This window comes from Ambystoma mexicanum, chromosome 1q (assembly GCF_040938575.1).
Source record: "Ambystoma mexicanum isolate Mex_15411 chromosome 1q, UKY_AmexF1_1, whole genome shotgun sequence".
Lineage (NCBI taxonomy): Eukaryota > Metazoa > Chordata > Amphibia > Caudata > Ambystomatidae > Ambystoma > Ambystoma mexicanum.
In genome coordinates this window covers 323,132,379-323,149,624 of record NC_090922.1, presented here as the reverse complement: position 1 = coordinate 323,149,624, position 17,246 = coordinate 323,132,379, and the positions used below count along the sequence as shown (strand labels likewise).

The following is a 17,246-nucleotide window of genomic DNA, read 5'->3' as shown; positions in this document are numbered from 1 at the left end:
GAAGAAAAAATTAAAAGGCATTTCTGGTGGCCCTCCTGGCGAAAGGATATAAAATCTTTTGTGATGACATGCGCAGTGTGCGCCCAAAATAAAAGTCAAAAGCAAAAACCAGCCGGTCCGTTACGACCTCTGGACATCCCACCGGCACCTTGGCACACTTTATCGCTGGATTTTATAACTGACCTACCTCCTTGTCATGGATTTAATACTATACTGGTAATGGTAGACCTCTTCTCCAAGATGGCCCATTTTATTCCCTTGAAAGGGCTGCCTTCAGCCTCCACCCTAGCCAAGGAATTTCTTGAGAACGTCGTTCGTCTACATGGTTTTCCATCCATATTAATCTCCAATCGGGGAAGCCTGTTTATTTCTCGGTTCTGGAAGAGATGTTGCCAAATGACACAAGTTGATGTGTGTTTATCTACCAGCCACCATCCTCAGACCGACGGCCAAACCGAGAGAACAAACCAGACATTGGAACAGTACTTACGGTGCATGTTGCATCAATCAGAATATAATTGGAAAGACATTTTATGGATTGCTGAATACGCGTACAACAATTCTGTGCATTCAGGAATTGGCCAGACTCCTTTTTATACTTTATTTGGCCACCATCCCAGAACTTCGGATCTTGAACCACCTCAAGGCCTTGAAATGCCCGCCGTGGATAACTTACATGCCACCATAACCCGAGCCTTCAAAGAAGCCAAGACTCATTTACAGCAGGCCAAGGATAAATATAAGGAAAATGCTGACTTACATCGGAGCGAAGTACCTCCTTACCAAGTTGGAGATCAAGTGTGGCTGGCGACTAGACATCTACCACTTAAAGGCCCGCAAACTTTTAACCCAAGATATATAGGGCCTTATCCAATCAAGGCTATAATCAACCCGGTAGCCTTCAAACTCGATCTGCCCCCCAACATGCAAATCCATCCGGTTTTCCACGTATCACTGTTGAAACCTGTACAACCCGGAACCAGGCTACTCAAGCCACCAGAACCAATCCCAGTAGATGGGGAACTGGAATTCGAAGTTAAAGATATATTAGATTCTAAGATGTCCAAGTCAAAGGTTTTTTACCTAATTGATTGGAAAGGATATGGACCTCAGGAGAGGTCTTGGGAAACAAGCGATCATATACATGCACCTCGTCTAATACAAAAATTTCATCGTAAGTTTCCACACAAACCAAAGCCTCCGGACAGTACATCCTTGGGAGGGGCCTTGGGGGGAGGTACTGTCATGATGCCTACCTCCAAGGAGCCAGACAGGGCCCGGCACCCTCAGAGGCAGGCAACATGTATACTAGGGAAGTCCCAGCCACCCCAGATAGGGGCTCTTTGGACTCAGTCCTGGCGCCGTTGGCGTCAGGCTCATAAGGGATAACAGTCCTGGCACCATCGGCGCCAGGCTCATACAAGATATGGAAGGAATAGTGTTTGGTGCAAACTTACCTGGCAGACCATGCTGCAATTTCCTTACCTGGCAGATCATTCTACAACTTCCAGATGAAAAAAGAACTACTTAACCACACGGGTGTGGCTGGTGGCAGGATACATACCTTCAGCGGAAGGATACATACCTGGGACTACTTGAAAGGCTATTTAAGCCACGCCCAGACAGCAAACCACGCTTCGCGTTGTTCTGCTCATAGCAGCTGGACGCTCACCGTGCCTGCTCCAGTCCTCGACCACGCCTGCCAGCATCCTGGAAACACCTAAGGATAGAAAAGGGAAGAAGAAACAGGTGAAAACAAACCTTACCTGTTAAAGCTGCATTCCGGATTCAGCGCACCAACGTTCCTGCAAAAAGACATCATTTTAAATACTCACCGCGTCGCATACATCTCGGCGCACTTCTCTTACCTGCACGTGGCGCCTTCGGCTCTGCGACGCCCATCCGGATCTCCTGCAGCATTCCAGCACCTACGAGGAGACGAAGAGAAGAAAGCAAGGTGAGAAGGGGAAAATAACCAAGAAGCACTTATCCGCCAAGCTAATTCTTCTTACTTTCGGGTCGATGCCATTCCTTGGGCATTTCAGCACCCCGGCCCCTATGGGGAAAAAGCAAACATCACATTAGTGAATGCAAGAACCATAGCAAACAAACTATTTTAAACTCACCAGCTTACAGGTCAGACTCAGCTTCTGCTTCGTACCGGCTCCATTTCTTCGGCATTCTCGAACTCCGGCCCCTAAGGAAAAAGAGACAGGAAAAGACAGTAGTGGGCCTACACCAAAACTCACCTGAAATCAGGTTTTCGACGGAAAACGCCCTCAGCCCTGAGTCTTCCATTACCTGCAAAAGAGAAGAGGAACAGTTTAGACTCAAGCTTGCCATAAACATTTACGGTACTTACCGGAACAGACAAGCGAACTCGAACTTACTATCCAGTGACGTAACTGGATCCCAACGCGCCCCTGCATCAGAAGCAGGATGGAGAGCTCGCCTTTTCAATCCCTAAGGTGAGTCTCCACAGGGAATTACAGAAGGGTTGCAAGGAGGGTGAGAAGGGGAACAGGAGATCAACACAAAACCCGCAGAGTATTAACCCTTCCTTTTCGCTCGCAGAAGGGTATTCATCTGAGCCAGACAAGCCGGATTTGGGAACCCAGCCCACTCCATCTTCAGGGTGCTGAACATCTCCTTCGAAGAGGCCACTGCCATCCAGACCACGCCCGCACCTCCGTGGGAACCAGGTGAGCGTTACAGATCTCTCCTGTTCCTCAAAAATTGAGGTCAAGGATTTGAAAAACTCCTTCCTAGGGAGAGGCTTGAAAACCTTCTCTGGGAGAGGAGGAGGAAGAGGTGTAGTACCAGGCTCTGAAGGAATTACATGTTTTTTAACTTTTTCCTTCTCTTTTTCTGGCTGCCCTGGCTTGGTTGGAGCCTTTGGCGCTGAGGGTTTCGGCGTCGACGTCGATAAAGGCGTCGACAGCGTCGATGAAATAGTGGTCGTCGACAGGGTCTGCTTCAAGGGCGTCGAGAGGGCCTTCGACGGTTTTCCCTTTGAGGTGTGATAGGTCTCGGACGGCGTCGGTGACCTCCAGCGGTCGACTCGAGCGTTTATCGCTCAGCATCCTGGAAGGTTCCCTATCCTTCCTTTTACGATCACCTGGGCTCGAGGGCGCGCGAGTGTCGGAGCGATGACGCTCCCGGCCAGCTTCCGAAGAAGGCGCGGACCGAGGCTTCGCCTTCTCAAACACCTCCATCATTTTGACCCTGAATGCTTCCCACTCTTCGGCAGACGAATGTTTTGTGGGGCATTTCATTTTTCAGAGACTCGTCTGACGACGAGGTGAAGGGAGACCTATGGCGTCGTTTCTTCTACTTTTTCGACGAAGACGACGAGCGATGAGAATCACTTCGGGATCTAGATCTATGCCTTTCGCGTCGAGGAGATTTTTCCCCATGGGGTCTGGATTCGACACTAGAGGCTTTTCGATCGTTCCGACCTACCTGTAGCTCTCCTCTCCTTTCTCGCAAGGCCTTCCCCGTCATCGCCTGACACTTCGAACAGGCCTCCATGTCGTGGCCTTCCCCGAGACACCACAAACACTCGCGGTGCGGGTCTGTGATCAACATCTTTGAGCCGCACGACTTGCATTTCTTAAAACCCGATCTCGGGGTCGTGGTCGGCGTCGATGACGAGGACATAATTACTTCTTCGTTATATTAGTTTGCTGTGGTCATCTTTAATTGGCTATCACTTCATGCAGCAATATTCTCTCGCCCCAAAATCCAGATGAATAACCTAGACATTTGGGAACACCAACCAGGAAGAAATTGCCTCATACCAACACCACCAGGGACGACAAAGTCACTGATGGATTAGGCGGGAAGGTGAGAGAATGTCATTGCTTTTGAACTCCCTAGGTGCGTCCCAGTAGAGAGCATAACGGTGAAGACCAGCTGGTGATGGCCTCTTGACCTATAAGCCTTTGGCTTCCTACTGCACATGCGAGTACCCCTAGCTTGCAAATTACTCCATTTCTCCACTCTGTGGTACACCCCTATTATGCATTCACTCCTGCTGCACTTACTACTCATGCAAAGGCCTCTTAACCTAAAACTCACATCTTGAACTCCATTGCTTGCATCACCTACTTCCAACAAAGCCGAGCTAACCATACATCCCCAACACCTATCCACCTTGCCCCTCTTCCTCTCCGACCCACTCTTACCCTTCCTGCATCAACAGAAGATTGCACTCTGCAATGCTCGCTCTGCTTGCAACACAATCTTATCACAAACAACTTTCACGCCAGTGCTCCTCCCCTAGACCACCTTGCTATCACTGAAACCTAGATTTCACGATCTGACCCTGCCCCTCAGGTGGCCCTAAAATACTCCAACTCATCATTCATTCACTTTCCTTGTCTGACTGGCACAGGTGGAGGTGTTGGCCATCTACTCTTCCCACCTCAAATATCCAATGCCACACCCTCGCTGCTTTTGAATTCGCATGTCCCCATTTTGGCATATTGGTCTGTGATTACAATGTTTGGCATTTATATAGTGATCTATATATCATTGGTATGATCTCAAAGCGCTAGGGGGTCGAACGCCCTTGGCGACCGTAGTCCACGTCAGTTGAGAGAGTAGGGTAGTAAAGGGTGCTTGGGTGCACTCTGAGCAGATGGTGTGATTGCCTGATAGCTGCATCCTGACATGAGGTGCAGTGGTATTGCGATCAGTTGAATGTGTGAAGTCTGGTGGTTGGTCACAGACTGCATTCTGGCGGTATTAGCCCTGTGTAGGATGCTTGTGTGCAGCTAGGTCTTTTTTTTTTGTATGTTGGATATAGCTGCGTTTTAGCATGTTCATAGAGTATTGTTTGAATGTGAGTAGCTAGGCCATTAATGATCTACTGTATAGCTGTGCTCTGTTGTGTTAGCGTAGAGGGTGAGCATAGGGGAGGTTTGTCTGTAGTGGATGTTTTGTTCTTACGAGCCCACTGTTCCGAATCACATTCTCGTGTTGCGGGGTAGTTGCACTCCTGGGTAGATGGCACAGGAGGCTGCTAGATCTGTGCAGTAGACTCAGGTGGCGGATAGACAGCAATTGCATAGCTTACCACCATCATTCCACCAGGCGCTACACAGAGGTGAGTGAGGCCCAGCACAAGACCCTCCTGAGTCTCTTTTTATGATTTAGAGGCCCGGTGTGCCTCCTGGTACCGGCGCCCACGTGTTTTAGTATCCCCGTTCCGCTTCCCATTCCTCCCCTCCCTCCCTCCTCCCGCCCGCCCCCGGCCGTCGATTGGCCTAGAGGCCGTGTGTTGCAGGACTAGGGACCTCACTCGCCGTGCAGACGCCATTCCACCAGGCGCTACACAGAGGTGAGTGAGGCCCAGCACAAGACCCTCCTGAGTCTCATTTTATGATTTAGAGGCCCGGTGTGCCTCCTGGTACCGGCGCCCACGTGTTTTAGTATCCCCGTTCCGCTTCCCATTCCTCCCCTCCCTCCTCCCGCCTCCCAGCCCACCCCCTCACCCGAATGGCTCACTCTATACTACTAAAGCCACCCCCCCAGGGCAGCCCTCTGCCCGGCAGCCCCGCGGCTAAGGGCCCCGAGGCCAAGGGCGGCTCCAACAGAGGCGGCTCCACAAAGTTTCTGCAGGTGTCCGCAGGGGAAGCAAAGGAAGCCAGACACCAACAAAACTGTGAGTATGGCATGGGTGGGGTGTAGAGCAATCACTCTACTCCAGAAAGCCCCTGTCACTCTACCTTACCTTCCATAGCATAGACTGCCATAGACTTAAATCAAGACATACCTAGGAAGACTTGCGACCACTGTAAATGGATTGTAAATACTGCCTTACGATGAACATGAACTTACTTGCCAATTTTAGCTAGTGCCACACATGTAGGGAACTGAGCTTTAGCTTGCACCGCATCTATATAAAAATTAGTATTCTTAACATGCACCACACTTAGAATTCTGAACCCTAGCTTGCGTCGCATCTAGATAGAAATGGGATTGTTAGCATGTGCCTCACTCAGGATTCTTAACTCTAGCTTGCGTCGCATCTAGATAGAAATGGGATCGTTAGCATGTTAGAAGTATCCCCAATAGCCTCTTTGCTAAAGTTGAATTTGGAAGTGTCCTCAATAGCCTCTGTGGAAAGTTGAATTTAGAAGTGTGCCCAATAGCACCTGTGAAAAGTAGAATTTAGATGTGTGCCCAATACCCCCTGTGAAAGTTGAACTTAGAAGTGTCCTCAATAGCCTCTGTGGAAAGTTGAATTTGGAAGTGTGCCCAATAGCCTCTGTGAAAAGTTGAATTTAGAAGTGTGCCCAATAGCACCTGTGAAAAGTAGAATTTAGAAGTGTGCCCAATAGCATCTGTGAAAAGTAGAATTTAGAAGTGTCCCCAATAGCCTTTTGTGAAAACTGACTATAGAAGTGTGCCCAATAGCCTCTCTGTGAAAGTCGAATTTAGAAGTGTTCCCAATAGCACCTGTGAAAAGTAGAATTTAGAAGTGTGCCCAATAGCATCTGTGAAAAGTAGAATTTAGAAGTGTCCCCAATAGCCTTTTGTGAAAACTGACTATAGAAGTGTGCCCAATAGCCTCTCTGTGAAAGTCGAATTTAGAAGTGTTCCCAATAGCCTCTTTAGAACATTTTAGAAAACATTTGAATGACCATATAACCCACCATATGCTTACTCTCTCTTTTACACCACCACTCAACTAGAACGCAGAGATACTATGACACCATTCGGTATAACTGTTCTCATACCACCATCCATCACATACTCCACATCACTGTGTGTAAACACTGCTGGTTACACACCCCCAACCAGGCGTTCTCCTCAGGCCTCACACAGCCACATCCGGTCTGGATTAATCCTGCCAGAACGAACACATACTCCTGACCCCTCAACCACCACACCTACCGCTAAGAAGCAGCTATTACACGAATACCGCACAAGCTACACACATACATAAATTGAATTTAGATGTGTGCCCAAGATCCTCTGTGAAAGATGCATTTAGTAATGTGCCCAATAGACACCCTGGAAAGCTGCATTTAGAAATGTACCCAATAGACACTCTGGAATGCTCCATTAGAAGTGTGCCCAATAACCTCGCTGTGAATATAGTAATGTCCCCAATAACCACTCTGTGAAAGTTGCTTTCAGAAGTATGCCCAACAACCCCTTTGTGAATTTAGAGGTGTGCCCAATAGCCTCTCTGATAAATTGAATTCAGAAATGTTCCTAATAGCCTCGCTGGAAAACTGAATTTGGAATTATTCCCAATAGCCCCGCTGGAAAATGGATTTTAATAGTGCGCCCAGTAGCCTCTCTGTGGAAATTTGAATTTAGATATGGGCCCAATATCCTCTGTGAAAGCTGCATTTAGAAGTGCTACCAATAGCATCTGTGAAAGTTGATTTATAGAAGTGTATCCAATAGACACCCTGGAAAGTCGCAATTAGAAGTTTGCCCAATAGCCTCTCTGGAAAATTCAATTTAGAAATGTGCCCAGTAGACGCTCTATGATAATTTGCATTTAGAAGTGTACCCAATAGCCTCCGCGAGAGTTACACTTAGAAGTGTACCATGTAGCCTCGCTGATAAACTGAATTTAGACATGTTCCCAATAGCCTCTGTATGGAAAATTGTACTTAGAAGTTCGCCCGGTAGCCTCTCTGGGAAAGTTGATTTTAGAAGTTTGCACATTGAAAGAGCATATAACCATTCTTACCACACCCCACGCTTACTCTCTCCTTTACATCACCACTCAACTAGAACACAGAGATACTATGACACCATTCGGTATAACTGTTCTCATACGAACATCCACCGCTTACTCCACATCATTCTATGTAATCACTGCTGGTCTCACAACCCCAGCCAGGCGTCTTCCTCAGGCCTAACGCAGCCACATCCGTTACGGATAAATCCTGCCAGAACGAACACATTCTCCTGATCTCTCAACCACCACACCTACCAATAAGAATCAGCTATTACACATGTACCGCACGAGCTGCACACATATCCGGTGCACACACGCACCTTTTGACTCTCCCTACTCTCTCTACTGATCTGAACTTCGGTTCCCAAGGGCGTTCAACCTACCAGCGCCTTCAGACCATACCAATGGTATATAAGGCGCTATATAAGTGCAAAATAACAATAACAAAATAACAATAACAATATTATATTTCTTGACAGAACTCGAGGCGCACCCAATGTCCGAAGCAACGTAACTGCGGAAAAACGGAACTGAGGCCAATGGGCGCCGCGTGTGCTATTTATACACCCGATGACATCACCCTCGACGGAGGCTTTCGAGGGACCATCGACTCGACGACATCGACGCACAGCGCCCTCTGCCGAAAAAATTTCCAAAGAGCAGCAAAGCTGGATGGAATATCTAAGATGAGGAATACATTGGAGGACACAATCCACTCGAAATATACATACTGGAAAGCCTCTCCTCTTGTTGCAGGGAGCTACATCAGACATGCATAGAGGACAAGATAGGCACAGATATACATACTGGAAAGCCTCTCCTCTTGTTCCGGGGAGCTACATCAGCGATGCATAGAGGACAAGATGGGCACAAATATACATATTGGAATACCTCTCCTCTTGTTGTGGGGAGCTACATCAGGCATGCATACAGGGCAAGATGGGTACAAATATACATACTGGAAAACCTCTCCTCTTGTTACAGGGAGCTACATCAGACATGCATAGAGGACAAGATAGGCACAGATATACATACTGGAAAGCCTCTCCGCTTGTTGTGGGGAGCTACATCAGAGATGCATTGAGGACAAGATGGGCACAAATATACATATTGGAATGCCTCTCCTCTTGTTGCGGGGAGCTACATCAGACATGCTACAGGGCAAGATGGGTACAAATATACATACTGGAAAGCCTCTCCTCTGGAAGGGAATGGTTCCCTTCCATACAGTAGGATGAACATGTCACAACTCACAGGAACCCAAACCGATCTTAACATAAAATGTCCCCAACATACTCCCCACTCCCTCCCATACCCTTACCTATTACACTCACCTCCACCAATCCCCAATCCCAAAAAATCAACATTCCCATCCCAAACCACAAAGCCTCATGAACATACAATCTAACACAGGCACATACCCACATTGTATGTGTGCGATTGACCTCTGCCATGTGCATCAATGGCCAGCGAGTGCCCACCTTCTGAAGGGAGGGTGCGACTCACCTCAGCTTTCAAAAACATAGCTGGAGGAAAGTCTGATCTACCCCTCCTCCACACATCCACCCACCAGTTCAGTCTTCCTGACTAACATATACCAGCCTCACCTCATTGTAACAAGCAAAACCCCCCTTAAGGGGAACAACCTCTGGCCATTTCGTTGAGCAAATGTAGCCATACAGAGGGACTATACCAGATTATGACTAGGTCTCCCTGCTCCGTTGTATGCCCATTCACCACTTCCGAGTCTGTCATCATCAAAGTACCATCATCTGTATCTAAAATCTTCCCGGACCCCCCACAATGTTGCACTGCACTCTCTTCCTCTGACTACACGCCGCCTCAGTCCCCACCCTTTCTGCTTTTCGACCCTGAGTTAAGACTGACCCACGCTTCTTGTAGCGAATTACACTACCAGCGACGGTTCCCTCAGATAATTTTGAGTCTAGCAGGGCATATATCATATGTCCTGATCTCTCAGTTTCACTTCCTCAAAAGTGTAGACTGCCGCTGGACCTGTTTGGTATAGTCGGGAAACACCATCACAGGACTTCCCATGCATGAGAATGGGACCCTTTTGCCTCACCGCCTGAAGTATGGCATCACGCTCCCTAAAGTTGAATATTCTAGCCACCACAGGCATCGGCCTGGCTCCCGGGGGAGGCCTCTGTGCCGGCACCCTAAGCACTCGCTCAACCGCAAACCAGTTCGAGAGGCCCTTGAAACCAAACGGCTCTCGCAGCCATCGTTCTAGGAATAATTCGGGCTTTGATCCCCTCCGGCAGGCCAACCACCCAAATGTTATGCCTTTTGGACCAATCGTCCGCGTCCCCGGCCCTCAATTCCAGAATCATCATAATTTGTAGTAGGCTATGTTAGGGAGAATTCTATCTTTAGGCTGAATTTCCTAACCTAGTGAGTCCCCCAGCAGCTTTGCTGGATTTCTGGAGTTTGTTTTTTTCTCCTGCCAAGAGTGAGACTCTTTTTCTCCCACTCTTGGACATGAGTTATGGTGTTCCTTTGACTGTTTATGTGTTTTATGGGCTATGGGGTCCTTTACTCCATAGGGTCTTATGTGTTTCTACTATGTGTGTTACACAGCACCCTCCGTGCAGTGACAAAGGGGTGTCATAGTGACACCCCACCATAGACTCCATACCCTGCGACTGACTACTGTCTCCCAGGGCATGTAAAGTCACCATTGGCTTTACTAGTCCCAAATTATTAACAGAAACCGGTACAAACCATCATATTGTGGACGTACTGGTCGGGGCAATTCGATTGCCCCGTGGTCTGTTAGTCGAGGGGGCACGTCTCCGTCCCCCCTGATCGAGTTTTGGCTGGTGGCAGTGGATACTACTTTTTATATTCGACCGCGAATATATACCTATGGGATTTTCCCATTGTTCGAGGCTACCAACTTGAATTATTTAATTCTCATATCCTCGAACATACCGCCGGTTTATTTATTTAATATCAATTCGCCGGTTCGTATTTTTTGCCAGGACTCGATTCTAAAATGGCGTTTGTGTTCTCTTCTGTGACTCCAACCCAAGTCGAGCCCTTTGTTCCACTTTTTGGCGGGCTTCTCCACAGAAGCCTCCAAAAGTGGTGCCACTCTGTCTGGGTACCACAGGGGGTAGGGGAGGGGGATTAGGCCCCCTGGACTGAGTTACCTTGGTAACTCAAGTCACACTCTTGCGTGATTGGCCCAACTGGTGAGCCGGCCGGCTCACCACTTAGCATGTTTGATTGACATCTAGGCTGAGTGAATGGGGGTGTGCTGCATAAGAGCAGGGCTTTGGGGACTGGAACTTCAGAAGGCGCCACAGGACCTGAGAATCCGACGAGGGAGAAGCTGAGCCAACCTACCACGACGACACCACCGGTGGAGCCCTGCGGAACCGACTCACCACTTCCCGACGACGGAGAAGATCTCCCGGCTGGAGAGGCTTCTTCCCTTGACTGGTGGGCACAACCAGTTTACCTTCTTTTCCTCGCATCCCAGGACGTCTTGTAGTCGAATTGCCCGTGCCAAGCACCCGGGCAACCGGATAGTCACTTACCACTGGACCGCGAATAAAAGGACCGTTCCTTTTAACTGAGAACTCCGCGGCTGTTTTCTTCCCTGGTAGTGCAATGGACTCCTGTCTTCCTCCCCGACGAGATCCTCTCTTCCCCCGGACATAGCTCCGACTTGCATCCGCTGCCAGGAACAACTGCCCCACTGGAGTATTCTCACCACTTTAAGGTACAGTGTCCGCCAGGCCTCCCTTTCTAAAGATTGCTACAAGGTAATAATAATCCCTTAACCTTCTGGACTGGGCTGGCCGCCTTGACCCTCTTACTGATCCCTTTCTTTTGGTCCAACTCTTTCTGAACCTTTTCAAGACTTTTTGTGCACTTCAACCGTGTGCCCTTGGACACATTTCGTTCTGATCCTCTTAAAGTGGATCCAGCCTTCTGAACTCTAACTTCACGGTTTTACTTGCCTTCCTCTCTTGTTGTGTTCTTGTGAAAGTGTTGGGATCTGTTTCAAATTATACTCTGCTTTTCTCTCCCTTTTTAAAACGAATTATTAGAGCGCCATCTGCGTTAAGCGCTCACCGCTGTCAGAAAATAAGTGGGGCTTTACTTAAGAATTGTCTAATATTCTTTTAAGGGGGTGTATACCTTTTAGTGACTGTGTTTTTGAACTGCTTAATATTAGTGCCTGTGTGCTTTACTAGATGTGGTTTTAAATAAATAATTATATCTCTTTTACACCAAGCTCTGGTCAGTGTTTACTTGTTCTACTGTGTTCTTTTGACCTATTGTGAATACTCTGTATACTGCCTAACTCTTCTTGAGGGAAGTCTGACTGCTCAGCCGCAGCTACCAAGTGAATCTGTGTGGTACAGACTGCTACCAAGTGGGTTTACTGCCAAACACCTGTAGTCTTAAATCTTTTGCAGTGGTCCCAGAGGGAACTGCACAGGTTTCTGCCTAACACTGGTGTACAGCGGTGGGATTTGTATTGAGTATACACTTTAGTGTGCTTTTTGAACACTTTAGGACAACTAACCACAGAGCTTAGCACTAAAAAGCTGATTTTCTTACTATGTCTGCTATGGAGAGTTATACCCTAGAATCATTGTCTGTCAAAACTGCTGATTGCTTAAAAGTATTGTGTAGACATAAGAATCTCTCTGAGAAGGGCAAGAAAATGGAACTTATAGAAAGATTGTTAGAAAACCAAAGTCTGGGTGGTACAGAAGAATCTACCCCCCCCAGCAAATGTAGAAAACAGTGATGGTATTGATCTGAATCAAAGTTTTGATAATGATTCAGAAGAGGAAAGTGAACCTAATGAAGTTAGCCACTCTGAGCCTCTGTCTGCCTTACCTACTGTACTTACTGGGCCCATACCAGGTCCTACATGTAACCCTGCTTATTTTGAACTTGATAAAATGAAGCTTGAATTAGAATACAAACGTTTTATTGCTCAATCTGAAAGAAACCAAGAGCTACAGTTCAGAAGAATGAATGCCCAGGCTGAGCAGAAGCAAGCTGAGTTAAGACTCAGAGAAATAGAGCTTAATCATGAACTAGAAATGAAGAAGTTGTCTGTGGAAAATGCTTCTCTCTCCTCTGGTTCCTCTAGGAGTTCCAGTCCCAAAAGACCCCGGATGCCTAAGGAATTAGTGGGTATGTGTGAACCTAAATTGGATGTGTTGGATTGGTTAACAATGTTTGAGTATAATCATGGGCTCCAGGACATCACAGGGAATGAGTTACTTCCCTGGTTGTTCGCTAGGCTTCCCCCTGTTGCAGCTGATGTGGTAATGGAGTTGGGGTAGGTGGATAAGCAGGATTATGAATGTGTGAAACTAGCTTTGATAGCTAGATTTGGGAAGACCCCATCCCAGTACCTTAAGAGGTTTAGGACCCTCAAAAAGCATGATGGTACCCCTTGGGCTACCTAGGTGAGTGAAAGTTTGAAAAACGTAGAGGGATGGATTAAGGGTTACAGAGTTAACACTTATGAAGGAATGAAGAATCTTGTAATGTTGGAGTCAATTTATGATGCCTGCTCTCGTGAGCTCAGACAGCACTTGGCTGATTCAAAGGAATTAGATCCTAGAGGACTAGCTAAGGCTGCTGACTTGTGGGTTGCCAACAGGGCTACTCACAAGGATTCAGGGGTCAGTCAGAAAAAGGATGAGGGAAAGCAGCCACCAAAAGGGAACCAAGAGATTTCTAATACCTCCCAAACCAAAGAGGGCCCCAAACAACAAAATAACCAGGGTAAGCCCCAGGGCAAACCACAACAGGCTAATGTACCTTCTGGTCACAAACCAGAAGGAGGTCAGGCCAAGCCACCCTTCCAGAGAGCATTTGGAACATGCTATCTCTGTGGGGCCACTGACCACATCAAAGGAGATCCCAGGTGTAAGGGTAAACCTGAAGGGATCAGCACAGTCTCCTTAGCCTTCACTCCTGAGGAGGAAGTCCAAATGGCTAGTGCTCACTTTGAAGTCTTTGCTGAAGAACCCTTGGGTCTTCAAGCAAGTGTAACAGTAGAGTACATGGGTCTGGTTAGTGATCAGAATAGGAGTGTGTACAACTCCATACCAGAAAACTCTAAAGTTCATTATATGGACAGTGTCCTTGTCAATGGCCAGGATACTCCTGCCAGGCGAGACTCTGGGGCCAGCAGAACAGTAGTGGATGAAAGCTTTTTCAGTCCTGAGGATGTTGCTAAGGCACCCAAAGGTCCCACTAAGATGTCTGGAGGCCCTGTCCAAATGGTTCCAATTCTACCAGCCCTCATTCAGTGTAATGACATGACAGTGTTGATTCCTGTCAGTGTTCAAACTGAGGTGCCTGGGAGAGTCCTTTTGGGGAATGATCTAAGTACTCTAGGAGTAGTATCCAGTACCCCCAGGCCTCCCAGTATGGAGACCCAGAACCAAACCAAATTGGCTACAGAGGCCACCTTAAGGAACCACTCTAAGCCTGTGGGAACCTCTACTGAGAACCACACTACAAGCCCTGGTGTTGGTAAGTTGACCTCTGACCCAGGCAAATTTCAGGCTAAAATGTTAGGGAAATGGGAGCCCCAACCAAGCTCCATCATTGTTCCCCCAGTTTTCGAGTCTGTGACTCCCCCTGCTTCTGAGGAAGAGGTGGATAGACCTACTGGAACCCTAACTAGGCCTAATAGAACTGGTAATTCTCAGTGCTGGTGGAAAACCAGAAAAGAAAAGTCTAAGGCCAAAAACCTTCAGGCTGTTGGACCTTCCACAGAAGACTCCAACCCAATTCCTAGTCTTAAGGGGGAAACTCCTAAAGTAGGTAAAGGTAGATCTAAGAGGAAGGAGAAGCATGTACCTTGCTTATCTCCATCCCCTCCAACCAAGAGGCCTAAAACCCAACCTTCTACCAACAGAGAGGTGGTGAGGACCTCTGGAGGCCCCTCTAGATCTAAGGAAATCCTTTATAAGGACCCCTTGAAAAAGCCTAACACAGGTTCAGAAGTTGTAACAACTTCTGAGGGACTGGTCAACCAGATCCCCTATAACTTTAAAAAGACTGATGTTCCTCAAAGGGTTTGTAGGTCATATAGCTTACAAAGGAAAACCTTTGATTTGACCATAGAACATAGGTCAGGGTGTCACCACCAAAATGCTGATGGTCTCCCTAGGATGTATATCATCGACTAGAGGTATGAGATTCATCCAGGAGTGGATTAAATCCTCCTGTCCCTTAGTCTGGGGGGGGAGTATTAGGGAGAATTCTCTCTTTAGGCTGAATTTCCTAACCTAGTGAGTCCCCCGGCAGCTTTGCTGGATTTCTAGAGTTTGTTTTTTTCTCCTGCCAAGAGTGAGACTCTTTTTCTCCCACTCTTGGACATGATTTATGGTGTTCCTTTGACTCTTTATGTGTTTTATGGGCTATGGGGTCCTTTACTCCATAGGGTCTCATGTGTTTTTACGATGTGTGTTACACAGCACCCTCCGTGCAGTGACACAGGGGTGTCATAGTGACACCCCACCATAGACTCCATACCCTGGGACTGACTACTGTCTCCCAGGGCATGTTAAGTCACCATTGGCTTTACTAGTCTCAAATTATTAACAGAAACCGGTACAAACCATCATATTGTGGACCTACTGGTCGGGGCAATTCGATTGCCCTGGGGTCTGTTAGTCGAGGGGGCACGTCTCCGTCCCCCCTGATCGAGTTTTGGCTGGTGGCAGTGGATACTACTTTTTATATTTGACCGCGAATATATCCCTATGGGATTTTCCGATTGTTCGAGGCTACCAACTTTAATTATTTAATTCTCATATCCTCGAACATACCGCCGGTTTATTTATTTAATATTAATTCGCCGGTTGGTATTTTTTGCCAGGACTCGATTCTAAAATGGCGTTTGTGTTCTCTTCTGTGACTCCAACCCAAGTCGAGCCCTTTGTTCCACTTTTTGGCGGGCTTCTCCACAGAAGCCTCCAAAAGTGGTGCCACTCTGTCTGGGTACCACAGGGGGTATGGGAGGGGGTTTAGGCCCCCTGGACTGAGTTACCTTGGCAACTCAAGTCACACTCTTGCGTGATTGGCCCAAGTGGTGAGCCGGCCGGCTCACCACTTAGCATGTTTGATTGACAGCTCGGCTGAGTGAATCGGGGTGTGCTGCATAAGAGCAGGGCTTCGGGGACTGGAACTTCAGAAGTCGCCACAGGACCTGAGAATCCGACGAGGGAGAAGCTGAGCCGACCTACCACGACGACACCACCGGTGGAGCCCTGCGGAACCGACTCACCACTTCCCGACGACGGAGAAGATCTCCCGGCTGGAGAGGCTTCTTCCCCTGACTGGTGGGCACAACCAGTTTACCTTCTTTTCCTCGCATCCCAGGACGTCTTGTAGTCGAATTGCCCGTGCCAAGCACCCGGGCAACCGGATAGTCACTTACCACTGGACCGCGAATAAAAGGACCGCTCCTTTTACCTGAGAACTCTGCGGCTGGTTTCTTCCCTGGCAGTGCAACGGACTCTTGTCTTCCTCCCCGAAGAGATCCTCTCTTCCCACAGACGAAGCACCGACTTGCATCCGCTGCCAGGAACAACTGCCCCCGCTGGAGTATTCTCACCACTTTAAGGTACCGTGTCTGCCAGGCCTCCCTTTATAAAGATTGCTACAAGGTAATAATAATCCCTTAAGCTTCTGGACTGGGCTGGCCACTTTGACCCTCTAACTGGTCCCTTTCTTTTGGTCCAACTCTTTCTGAACCTTTTCAAGACTTTTTGTGCACTTCAACCATGTGACCTTGGACACATTTCGTTCTGATCCTCTTAAAGTGGATCCGGCCTTCTGAATTCTAACTTCACGGTTTTACTTGCCTTCCTCTCTTGTTGTGTTCTTGTGAAAGTGTTGGGATATGTTTCAAATTATACTCTGCTTTTCTCTCCCTTTTTAAAACGAATTATTAGAGTGCCATCTGCGTTAAGCGCTCACCGCTGTCTGAAAATAAGTGGGGCTTTACTTAACAATTGTCTAATATTCTTTTAAGGGAGTGTATACCTTTTAGTGACCATGTTTTTGAACTGCTTAATATTAGTGCCTGTGTGTTTTACTAGATGTGGTTTTAAATAAATACTTTTATCTCTTTTACACGAAGCTTGGTCAGTGTTTACTTGTTCTACTGTGTTCTTTTGACCTATTGTGAATACTCTGTATACTGCCTAACTCTTCTTGAGGGAAGTCTGACTGCTCAGCCACAGCTACCAAGTGAATCTGTGTGGTACAGACTGCTACCAAGTGGGTTTACTGCCAAACACCTGTAGTCTTAAATCCTTTGCAGTGGTCCCAGAGGGAACTGCACAGGTTTCTGCCTAACAGGGTAGAGGACTGCTTCTTTGGAGTCAGCACCTGCGTTTCAATGGTGGTAACTTCTGCTTCTTCTCCACAATTTTATGCAAGTCGGCACGCAGCAGGTTCACTTCTTCTCCCATAGAGACAATCTTTGTCTCTGGGGCCGCACAAGCGTTTTGAA

The 17,246-nt window shown here is 47.6% G+C and overlaps 1 protein-coding gene across 2 annotated transcripts in view; it reads right to left on the bottom strand.

Annotated features, from left to right (window-relative positions):
• Positions 1–17,246, bottom strand: part of WDR88 (WD repeat domain 88) — a 441,299-nt gene that overhangs the window by 46,002 nt on the left and 378,051 nt on the right. The window lies entirely within an intron of this gene.